General features: G+C 46.3%; 1 long non-coding RNA gene across 1 annotated transcript in view; it reads left to right on the plus strand.

The window, feature by feature from the left end:
• The window catches only part of LOC108800114, a 15,691-nt gene extending 9,316 nt beyond the window's left edge, over positions 1-6,375 (plus strand). Inside the window, exons 3-4 of the long non-coding RNA XR_001942074.1 lie at positions 5,087-5,092; positions 6,299-6,375. This is a non-coding gene — a long non-coding RNA (uncharacterized LOC108800114). The remainder of the gene's footprint in view (positions 1-5,086; positions 5,093-6,298) is intronic.
• Positions 6,376-9,615: the final 3,240 nt, after the last annotated feature.

Genomic DNA, 9,615 nt, shown 5'->3' on the forward strand with positions numbered 1-9,615 from the left:
GTGACCCGCTGGACTCTGGGATTAGTGACCCGCTGGACTCTGGGATTAGTGACCCGCTGGACTCTGGGATTAGTGACCCGCTGGACTCTGGGATTAGTGACCCGCTGGACTCTGGGATTAGTGACCCGCTGGACTCTGGGACTAGTGACGTGCTGGACTCTGGGACTAGTGACGTGCTGGACGCAGGGCTTAATGATGAGCTGGACGCAGGGTTTCGTGACCCGCTGGACGCAGGGCTTCGTGACCCACTGGACACAAGGCTTCGTGACTCGCTGGACTCTGGGCTTCGTGACCCACTGGACGCAAGGCTTCGTGACCGGCTGGACTCTGGGCTTAGTGACGCACTGGACGCAGGGCTTAATGACGCGCTGGACGCAGGGCTTAATGACGTGCTGGACACAGGGCTTAAAGACGCGCTGGACGCAGGGCTTAGTGACGCGCTGGACTCAGGACCCACCTGAGACACCTACACATACCTGAGAGTGAGCCTGCAGAGCCCACCATAGATGCTGCAGAGCCCATCTGATACTCTCTATGGTGGGCTCTGCAGGGGTCTCAGGTGGGCTGGACAGGGCTGCATCGCCCTCCCTCCTTCCCAGCTCCTCTTACCTGCTCACCTGGCCTCCTCTGCCGCTGCACTGGCCGGAAGTGACGTGATGCCACTTCCGGCGGTCAGAGATCAGATGAAAAGCTGCGCCGATGGGCTGTGCCTGTATAGGTAATGCTGTGGCCCGGCGCTGCTACGGCCGGGCCCCTCCTGCGCTCCGGGGGCCCGCCTCCTCGCTTGTCACCGGCGGCTGATACTCATGTAAGGGTCCCGGGCGGGCCCCTACGGCCCTGCAGGGACGTGCGGTCAGGGGAGGCAGAGCCTCACCTAGTATTATGGAGGATAAAGATCAAGTCTGAAGCTGACTGCTTTTTCTTCATTCAGATCGGCTTTAATCAGGTTACACAGCAGGGAAAGCCTCCCTGCTGTCCAACCTGTCATTGAGGGAGCGCTGCCTGTTAGTTACAGGCAGCGCTGCATCCGGCTTTTGACAGGTAGTTAGGTTACACAGCAGCAGGCTTCCCCACTGCTTGTGTAACCTAACTATTGAGGCAAGAGCTGTCACAGCCTTTACTCTTTGTTAGAGGCGTGAGCCATTGGTCCATGGCTTGGACCATTGGCAAAGCGCCATTGGTCCAAGCTGTCCAATCAAAAAAAGAAAGAAAAAACACTGAGGCCATCGATCTCGATGCCTCAGCAGTGACGAAGAAAGTGAGGGACAGGGACCTCCCTTCCTCCTTCACACTAGCTTGGGGACTGGTTGGGGTGGGGCTTCTATGGCTGGGCGGGGCTTCGACAGGTGGGCAGGGGTGGAGCGGGACGTGCTGGGGCGAGGCAGGGGAATGCCTCACCCGGAACCAGAGGTACTGCAGGTCACTGCTCCTATGTCTTCCAGCTGGAACACTGACCATTAACCAGCACCCTTTTCATAAGGGCTGGTCACCACTTGAGTCCGGACCCAGGAATGGAGATTTCATCCCTCCCAATGCTCTTTGAAATCTCCCAGTTCCAGGAACACAAGCCAAATCCAGAAAACCTGGGAAGAACTGCAAATCCAGCTCTTTCCTGGTACAAGCAATTGCTTCCTGGAACCCCTCTGGCTGAGAATACTGGGTCACTTTGAGGCCACATAACACCAGGGTATTGCCATGCAATGCCACAATACTTACATACACACACAGATACATACTTACATACATACATGCAGATGCATACACACAGAGTCACATACATAGATAGAATCACTAAATGTGTGTGCAGACAATCTGGCTGGCTCTCCTGGCTGCAATCTCTTCAGCTGTACCATCAGCTATAGAGTAGGGGTGCGGAAATTAACGATTAATCCGTCGATTAATCGTTAATTTCTTTGATCGATCAAAATTATTTTGATCAATCAAAGTACTCACTGACATCGACGTCACCTTACTCCTCCCCCCCCCCCCGAGTGGCTCTGTCGGCTAACGAAGGGAAGGGGGGAGGAGTCGGGTGATGTAGTTGTCCGTGATGGGTAACGAAGGGAATGAGGGAGGAGTCCGTCGACGTCGATGTCCGTGACGTCACCGGACTCCTCCCCCTTCCATTCGTTACCTCAGCTGCGAGGACCCAGCAGCAGCCACCTGATACAGAGACCCGCCTCGATGTTCCCGGCCGCTGTCCCCCCACGCGGGTATGTTTTTTTCCAGCACTCTGCTCAAGCTATAGAACATGGAATAGAATATGGCTGAAACTGACTATATTCTATTCCATGTTCTATAATGTCATTGTACTACTGGGAAACTACAAGTCGGCAGTTCAGCTGCGACTTGTAGTTCCCTGTATGATAGAAGGCTGTTTTAATTACTGTCCTCATGAAAGTACTAGTAATACAATGTCATTATAGAAACATTGAATAGAATATAGTTGATTTCAAAAGTTACTGTACTATAATGGCATTGTATTTTCATGAGGAAAGTAATTAAAATAGCCTTCTATCATACAGGGAACTACAAGTCCCAGCATGCACTCACTGTCCCTGTACAACTCTCACATATCACGCAGGGAACTACTGCAGGGGGCTTGCATGCTGGAACTTGTAGTTCCCTGGGTGATTTATGTGGGGGACGGTGTACAAAGACCATAAGGGCATGCTGGGACATGTAGTTCCCTGGGTGATGTGGAGAGGTGTACAGGGGCAATGAAGGCATAGTGGTTGTAGTTGAACTGCAAGTCCCAGCGTGCCTTCATTCTTATATCCCTGGGTCGCAGGCACTGGTGTTCTGCTACTTGGGGGTTGGGGGAAAAGTACATTATACATGATATTTATTGTTCCTGTCACCTTCCCTGATATGTTCGGTCCAGGCAGTTAGCTGACCTTGTTTTGCGTCCTCTTGTTGTTCTAACAAGGCTGGTTAGACCCCACAGAGCCCTGCTACCCTGGTGAGGCCCCCTCAAAGCTCTGGTGAGACCCCCCTCTGTATGTGCGTTATAATTAATCGAAATTAGTCGATTAATCGATTAAAAAACAATTTGATTAATCGAACAGGAAAATTTTAATCATTACCAGCCCTACTATAGAGGACTACAAATCTCAGCAATACATTATACACTGTATATATAATGTATGGCTGGGATTTGCTGTATTCCTCTATAGCTGGTGGTATTCTGCATTATGTTGTATAATGTATTATTGTTGGTATTTGTAGTCCTCTATAGCCAGTGCCATTCTGCATTGATTGCTATATAAATTTACACTTTCCATTTCAATATATTGCACACCACACTTTTTTTGCTTCCACCGCTCCAAGCTTGACTGATGTGACTGGCTTAGTGTTCCCGGTACAGCAATGCGGTATATGTCAGAGCTATATAAATGTATAATAATAGTGTGTGACTGTGGGGGGGACATTAGAGTGTAAGCTCCTCTGTACAGAGACTGATGTGTATAATAATAGTGTGTGACTGGCTCAGTGTGTCGGCGGTGTGGGGGGGTCGGCGGTGCGGGGATTGGGGGGTGTGCCGGCCGAAAGCCGGCACAGGAGAATTTCATGAAAAGTTTTCAAAATGGTTAAAAGTTTGGACATGTAAACAGATTGAAATAGAACTCACACAGCATAATGCACAAATACCCGTTGGTTCATCTCAGAAACCTATATACCATTCAAACAAAGAACTAGATAAGGAAACAAGTCCATTTTTAAACTTGCTGCCCACAGTCTATGTAGCTATGCGGTTGTAAATATATTTCCACAGAGTGAAGACAATCTGAACATAGGAATCTCAATGGCACATACCTTAGCTAATGAAATAGCTACCGTAGAACACGCTGACATTAAAATAATAGCTCAACCAGTTGACATCCGCGGTGTTAAACCCCCTTCCCATCCAGGCCATTTTTCAGTATTCAGCGCTGCGGTACTTTGACATTTATTCCGTCATGCAACGCTGTACTGAAATTGATTTTATTCCATTTTTTGGGGACAGATAGAGATTTCTTTTGGTGGTATTTATTCACCACTGGGGTTTTTATTTTTTACTATATTAAGGGAAAATTACCGAAATTTTTTTTAAAAAAACTGTTTCCCCTATATTAAATTATAAAACATTTTTTATTACCCAATTTTTTGGTAAAATATAAAAGATGGGGTCACGTCGGGTAAAAAGACACCAAACATGTCAAGCCTTAAAATTGCGTGTGAAACCTAAAAAAAATTATAATACCCAAAATTGGCCACAGGCAACGCTTTAAAAGTTTTTACCACTCATCATTTTAGTGTTATCAGTGATTGATGGCCCTAAAATTATTGCTCTCACTGCGACGTTCGCGGCGATATGTAACGTGTGTAGCGCAATTGTCGTTTCCGCGCGCTGGTGCACCGGACGCATATTTACATTTATATGTGCGTAAATGTGAGGGTGGGGGAGTTAAACATTTGGAGGGGGGGTTTACTTTTTTTATATGTGACTTTTTTTTGTGACTTTTTTATATGTGACTTTTATTTTTTTATTTATATATTTTTTTTGCACTTATTGTTATTGCTATTATATAGGGCAGGGGTGCCCATAAGGTCGATCGCGATCTACCAGTCGATAGTGTAGCGATCACTGGTAGATCGCAATGTCCTGTCTTCTCTGGATCCCCGCTGCTCTCCCCCATCTGTATGCAGCGGGGATCCGAGGAATAGTGAAGCTGCAGTCGGCGGCGGTGGGCGGGAGACGTAGCCGCTATCACAGCAGCACGCCGAGCGGTGAGGAGAGAGAAAGCCGCTCGGCTTGGATCTGACAGCCGGCGGCTCTCTCTCTCCTCACTGCACATGCTGCTGTTACAGCGGCTCCGTCATCCGTGCGGCTGAAGTGCTTTTTTCTCCTCTTCTCGGATCTCCCGCTGCCTCTGCTCGGGAGAGCAGGGGAGATCCAGAGGAGAAGTTGCAGCCCCCCTCTGTGCGTGGCAGAGCGGCAGATGATCGCTACATATCAATGATATGTAGCAATCCTCTGTGCAGGACAAACACTGGAGCGATCAGCTGATTACTCCAGTGTTTGTAAATAACTGGGGACACATAGTACTGTGTCCCCAGTTATGAATGAACACGATGTGATTTACATCACTTCCTGTTCATTCATGAGTTTCTCAATGGGGAGTAGCACTCTGTACAGAGGCTCCTCCCCATTCAGAAACTGGTGATAGTAAATATTTTCTGAATGAATGGGAAGCCTCTGTCCTCAATTTCTTTTTCTATTTTAAAAGGTAAATATCAGGGGGCTGTTTTGACCCATAATATTTGCCCAAAGCCCCCCAACAGTAAAAAAAATAAAAAATAAAAAATGAAATAAGAATAAAAATAAAATAAAAAATTTTAAAAAATAAAATTAAAAATCCTGGAGGCAGGGCGCTGCCTCCAGGGGCCTGTTGGGGTCACACGCCTGTTGGCGGGGGACTTTTTTTTCTTGGCACGTGTGCAAAAGGAGCTGGCTACTGCTATGCTCCCGCGGTGCTTGTGCGGCTGCCGGCTGAATGTGTCAGACGCCGCACACGGAAAGGGGCGGGACACCTCTCCCCGTGTGCAACGTCCGCCACACAAGCACTGCAGGAGGATAGGTCAGGGGCAGGAGGGGGCGTGGGGTTACACAGCAGCCAGGTCTTCCGCCCACAGTTTGATCACCCGCACATTAGTGCCTACATTCCGGTCCAGAGTGATCTGCAAAAATAGTGCTTGCAGCATTTTTCGAGATCGCACTGGACCGGAACGCAGGCACTAATGTGCCTGGGTTCCAGGTGCAGGCGATCGCACTGTGGGTGAGGGGCCTGTCTGCGGTGCCACTGACTTAAATGCACCGCCACGCCCCCTCCCGCCTGTGAACGCAGGTGTTTTTTTGTTGGTAGATCTCATTGAGCTCGTCATTTGAAAAGTAGATCTCCAGAAGAAAAATTGTGGGCGGCCCTGATATAGGGGGATAACAATTCCCTATATAATAGCAAAGACACACTGACAGGTCCTCTTTATGGAGACATTAGGGGTCTCTAGGACCCCTAATGTCACCTGTGGACCCCAAAAGAAGCTGATGAAGCAGAGATCTGCTTCATCAGCTTCTTTTCTCTGGCTATAGCAGCCAGATGACTGACAGGTGAATGCAGAAGTGATGTAATACACATCACTTCTCCATTCACAGCCAGGAGGGAGGTCAGCAAGGAGCTGACCTTCCTTCCTCTTCCTCCTGACACCCTCCCGAGCCGGTCCCGGGCCGCAGATGGGGCAGCGGATCCCGGGATTGAAGGTAGAAGTAAAAGAAACTTTTGAGGTTGATACAAAACCTTTCTTAGTTTGTGAAAACAAGGTTTTGAGTCATGACCAAGAAAGTATTTTGCGTCCTGTCATACAATTTCAATAACGCAGTACATAAATAAGAGTTTTTAGGTTTTCCTAAAACAAGAAAAGAGTTGAAAATTCCCTCATAGTACATGGAGTATATAAATAGGAATGTTCTTACATAGGTTTTTAGAATTCATAAAAACTGCTAATTAAATTATTTGCACCATATAAGGAATAAAGGTCTGAAGCTAAGCTGACAGCTTTTTCTCCATTCAGATCGGCATCTAACAGGTTACACAGCAGGGAAATTCTCCCCGCTGTGTAACCCGTCATGGACAGTGCGCCTCAGCAGTGAGGAGCAAGTGAGGGACAGAGAGAAGCATCCCTGTCTCCTCCCTTCCTCCTTTACACTAGCTTGGGGCGGGGCTTTCAGCCGGCGGGGCTTTGGCCGGCAAGGGGCGGGACGGAATGTGCTGGGGGCGGGGCTGGGGAACAAGAGGTAACGCACGTCACCGCCACATTGACTCTCAGAAGACACAGGCACCTGTTAAGGACTATTTTTTACATACAGACTAAAGAAACGTTTCTCAAGCATCTTATAGACTAATGCTGTAAGATATACCATATCTTGTAATTATCAAGCATCTTATAGACTCAGGCTGTAACATATACTATATATTGTAATCATTTGAAACTTTGTAGTCAAACACATTTTTGAATTTTATGCAACAGAAGCAATTTTTTCTTTTCAACTTCTTCCACTCTTTGCTTCAAGATAAAAGAATATGACATAAAAATCATATTTCTACATACAGTAAAGAGTATATACGTACAGAGAGCTAACATGATTAAAAAATATTATTCAAGCATAGTTTAAAAAAAAAAAATTACTATACTCAAATGCTCAAGAACTAATACAAAGAGAAGCTTCAATCATTTTAAGTGCCATTTTTATGATATGATCTATTTTTTCTCTTTTACTGCAGCTATACTGAGCTCCTTAGAAGTAAATTAGCCTTTCTGTGAATAGTTTGCATTACATACCTTCTTGTCATATTTTCCTCTGCGTAGTCGTGGTCCTGAGTCACGCCATTTATCCTCATCAATCTAGAGGGGAAACATTTACAAAAAAAATAAAAGTATGGCTGTATTAAAAAAATATATTTTTGAGATTACGACTCTAAAGATAAAAAACGTTTTTTCTGTGTATAGATGTAAATATAGACACAGAGTTAATAATTTTCTTAATATCTGCTTCCTGCTTGTACAAAGACTGTACTTCACTCACTGTTAATGGAGGCACCTGCTATTACATATTACATCTGCATCACTTCCTGTATGCTTTAAAGTGAGCCTGTACTTTGCCCAAACAAGAAGTTGTTGATTGGGGCAGAAGTTGAGCACAGGGAAGGTAAGTACTAAACGCTTATGTCCCCTCCTGTTGAACCAACTAGCATGGGCCAAGTACAGGCTCCCTGATATGCAGATGCCTACAAGAGGGGCCCTTTTGACAACTACCCAGATTCTGAATTCATCAGTACAAGCAGTGCCGACTCTAGGGCGGGTAGGGGGCATATGCCTCGGGCGCTGCATGAGGGAGGCTCTGCCGGCAGGACCAGTGACGGATCTAGGGTGGAAACTACTTTTAAAAAGTCAGCTGCTTCAGCATTGGCGATCACTAGCACAGCTTTCCCCTCTCGGTCACTCTGTAGCTGCGAGGAGAAGAATCAGTTCAGCTGTCTGCCTACTTCAGTATTCGGGCTCCTCCGCAGCCACCTGCACCTGAATCAGATCAACTGTGCACTTTAAGTCCCTGTTATTTTCTGGTACACAGCTTGCCTCTGCACTGTGCGTCTCAACGTGACCTCTGCACTGTGCGTCTCAACATGACCTCTGCACTGTGCGTCACAACGCTGACCTCTGCACTGTGCGTCACAACGCTGACCTCTGCACTGTGCGTCACACTACTGCACTCTGCGTTACATTATTGGCCTTTGCACTCTGCATTACTACCGATATGCCACTACCCCGGAGAAACACAGACTATGAAGTTTCATATTATTCTGAATTGCTATATAATGTATTGCTGGGAATTGTAGTCCTCTATAGCTGGTGGTATTCTGCATCGCTGTATAATGTATTGCTGTGTAATGGACCACTGTGGTGGATCAGTGACCGGGTTCTTTGCCCTTTTTCTGGTGCGGCAACTCCCCTCCTGATCCACCATGAAGGTGAGGCTTGAAATCACTACATTCAAGTCTCTCACCCATGACAGATTAGAAGTGGCACCACCGGGAAAATAGAAGCAAGCCCAGAAGTGGCTCCTAAATCAACAAAGTGGCACTGGAGAATTAGGCGATTTGTAGCCTCACCTCTGCAGTGGATCAGGAAGGGCCGTTTGGATGGAGAACTTATCCCGGGCAGGGGGGGGGGGAGCAACTCTGAGTCTTTGCCCCGGTTGACGGAATGTCTAGCTTGTTACTGACAAGCATAGTTGTCCATTTTGTCTCTGCTACCTGCCACGATTACTATATTCCAGCAATAAGTTCCCATGGGCCTTAGGCCTCTGTGCAACAGGACAAGCAGCACATGCAAATAAATAATTGTAGCAGTCTAACTTTTACACCTTTTCAGTTTGAAAAGTAAATATTATGTAACTTATTCTCTTATAAACATGACGGACGGATTTTTTCTAATGCTGTGCAATGCAAAATTGTGCTTATATAAAACAAAGCATGTTAATATTGTACCTTTAAACTGACTGGGGAAGTCTCATTTGTTTCTAGTGGAAAAATCTTCTCTGCTGAGATATGAGACCATTTCTTCTGCTGCAGTTCACGTGCTTTGCGGTACTTTCTAGAGTGAAAAAAACAACTATTTAAAAATGAAAACAAAAGGACATATTTTTATAGAACAGGGTAGGTCTGTTTCACTATCACACCACCTCTACTAATATAACCATTTGTCGTCTCCTCGAAGATAAATGAAAATGCTTTCTGTTGTGTCGTTTTTACAGCTAGAACTTCGTGTTTTCAGCTGTTATGTTACAGTGTATCCCTTTAATTGTACATAAACTGTCTTTCTGCAGCTAGAGGCACATATGTTTTAAAGCATCTTCCTAGCAATAAAATAGATTTCAGACTACCCATAAAATGGCTCAAGGGAACAGGCACTAAAAAGACAATGTGCCAGTCTATGGCAAGGGTGGATCCAGAGTCTAGTCTTGGGAGTGGCACTGCCGGAGAATAAGGTGTTGCTTACAGAACTGACAATATTTTATTA

This window comes from Nanorana parkeri, unplaced genomic scaffold (assembly GCF_000935625.1).
Source record: "Nanorana parkeri isolate BGI_ZX_2015 unplaced genomic scaffold, ASM93562v1 scaffold1920, whole genome shotgun sequence".
In the NCBI taxonomy this organism is placed as follows: Eukaryota; Metazoa; Chordata; class Amphibia; order Anura; family Dicroglossidae; genus Nanorana; species Nanorana parkeri.